Source organism: Octopus sinensis, linkage group LG1 (genome assembly GCF_006345805.1).
Source record: "Octopus sinensis linkage group LG1, ASM634580v1, whole genome shotgun sequence".
Classification (NCBI taxonomy): Eukaryota; Metazoa; Mollusca; class Cephalopoda; order Octopoda; family Octopodidae; genus Octopus; species Octopus sinensis.
The window spans coordinates 204,867,561-204,870,303 of record NC_042997.1 but is presented as its reverse complement, the minus strand read 5'-3'; the positions used below and the strand labels follow the sequence as shown (position 1 = coordinate 204,870,303).

The 2,743-nt window shown below is 40.1% G+C and overlaps 1 non-coding gene across 1 annotated transcript in view; it reads left to right on the top strand.

Moving 5' to 3' along the window:
- Positions 1 to 84, top strand: part of LOC115220285 — a 107-nt gene extending 23 nt beyond the window's left edge. The window contains exon 1 of the small nuclear RNA XR_003882501.1: positions 1 to 84. This exon is cut by the window's left edge and continues 23 nt beyond it. This is a non-coding gene — a small nuclear RNA (U6 spliceosomal RNA).
- The last annotated feature ends 2,659 nt before the right edge of the window (positions 85 to 2,743 follow it).

Here is a 2,743-nt window from a genome sequence, read left to right as displayed (position 1 = left end):
ACTAAAATTGGAATGGTACAGAGAAGATCAGCATGGCCCCTGCGCAAGGATGACACGCAGATTCGTGAAGTATTCCATATTTTTAAAAAAAGCGGTGAGCTGGCAAAATCGTTAGCACGCCGGGCAAAATGCGTAGCCATAATTTGTCTGCTGTTACATTCTGAGTTCAAATTCCGCCGAGGTCGACTTTGCTTTCATCCTTTTGGGTTCGATAAATTAAGTACCAGTTACGCACTGGGGTCGATGTAATCAACTTAATCCATTTGTCTGTCCTTGTATTTAGCCCCTTGTGGGTAGAAAAGAAATAGGCGTCTAAATTGTATTAGGGAGGGAGATAGCATTTGTGCGTATATAACATATACTGCGTTAATATAGGATATATATTTGTGGCTTTCTGATGTTGCACTCTGCTGTGACCAGGCCAAGCAGAAGCTACCTCTCAAGTCCATCGTTGAAGAGTATAAATTTGAAAAAGCAAGGCTCTTAACCATGTTTGAAGACACAAAAAACAAAGTTGTGAGGTTGATCTGACCCAAACTGAAGACAGGTAGGAAATGAAAAGTCCAGGAGACTTTGGATGCAGCAGAGAAACGTCTTACCATCAAAGAAACAGTGGAACACACTCGGACTAATAGGCAGGGAGTGGGTGTTACATAAATGGAATGGAATGGTGGTCAGAGGCCAGGGGAAAGATTTGATTTTGCAGGAGATAATAAAGGAAGATGACACCATAAGAATCCCGTAAGTAGTGCCGCAGAGTCAACAGGATCAGTGGATGACAATGTGAAGACAAGGTGACACAAACACATGCACACTTACATATAAACATGCACATACACACACTCACACAATGGTTTCTTTCAGTTTCTGTTTACCAAATCCATTCACAAGGCTTTGGCTGGCCCATGGCAACAATTTGAAGACACTTGAAGTGGGGCTGAGCATGGCACCATGTAGTTGGGAAGCAAAGTTCTTAACCACATAGCCACAATTACTCCTATACATATACACACACACACACATGCATATATGTAAATATATGTGTATCCATATATACATATATATATATATATATATATATAAACACACACACCCACTCATATATACATGGTACTCAGTTGGTTACGACGACGAGGGTTTCAGTTGATCCAATCAACAGGAGAGCCGGCTTGTGAAACTAATGTGCAAGTGGCTGAGCACTCCACAGACATGTGTACCATTCCCATTGTGTATGTGTGTGCATGCATGCATGTTTATGTGTATGTGTATGTAAGCGTGCATATGTTTGTGTCACTTTGTCTTGACATTGTATTTCTAATATTCTGTGAAAATATGCCTTACCATGGAGAAATAGCACATCACTTGGAAACAGGAAAGGCTGCTGACCATAGAAAACTTGCCTCAATAAATTCCGTCTGACCTCTGCAAACATGGAAAAGTTGGTATTTAAGTGATGTTAATACTTATCTATTTCGTTTGTGGATTTGGTTTGCAAGATTCTTTATGTGAGTTCGTATGTTGAAGCATATTCTGTTGTGTCTAGGGAGAGTCATTTTCTTTTTGTGCCTTATAATTTAACACACTCACTGGTAAAGTTTCCAGTTATTATTTTTATTTTCCTCAAATTTTCGGTGCATCTTGCAAACTTTTCAAGAGTCAAGACTATTGAAAAGGTTGCAAGATGCAACAAAAATTTTAGGAAAATAAGAAAAAAAGTGGAAATTTTACCGGTGAGTGTGTTAAATTATAAGGCACAAAAAGAAAATGACTTTCCCCAGACACAACAGAATATTTATCTAATTATTCTTAATATGTTCTGGTAGATTCAAACATGAATATCTAATCACTAGTATTTTCCATCACCAGGGAGCCTTCCCTCCCTTTAGGCAATGAATGTTCATAACATACATGATGCTGTGGTGCCTTAAAGACCCCTACACCAGTGAGTACTCATTGCCTGACATACTTTCACAGAAAATTGGAAATGAACAACACTGCTTCTGAAATGGTGACATTTGTTTACAGTTATCATGTCATGTTAAGTCAAGTTGACATAAGCACATCTGCACACATCATCATCATCATTATCAACATCATCATTTAATGTCAATTTCCATGATGACGTAGGTTCAACAGTTTGACATGCTCTTATCTCAGTTTTGGCATGGTTTCTGCATTGGAATCCTTGCCTAATGCCAACCATTTTAGAATGTGTAGTGGGTGTTTTTTATGTGGCACCAGCACTAGTGAGGTTGCCAAGTAACTTGCAAGACAGAAAAGAGGAAACACGGCAAAAGGAAAGTGTGTGGTGGAGTGTTTGCTTTATGTCAAATGTCAGAAGGCTAAGTTATGAGGGAGGGACAAGGAGGGATGATACCTGGCTATCACACATTATCGAGTGGTGAGTGAAGGTAGTTGGGAAAGAGATAAAGATATTCGTGATGCAGTACCAGAGCAGATTCTCAGGGTACAGGAAGGTGAGTATAACAGAGGATACAGGCACTGGATAAGGAGAGGGGTAAGTGGATACTTTCTGAGGTGTGTGAGGGGAGAATAACAGACAGGAATGAGAGAAGAGGTGGTATGATTGATAAGAAATATCATGTGGAGAGGGAGTGAGGTGAGACATAGAGATGCCTCGGTGGGGAAGGACAGATCAGAAGGTTGTGGGAGATGATGTGCAAGGAGTAGGAGTGGTTAGAAGGGAGATGTAAGTATGACCAGGGCATGATGGCATTTATGA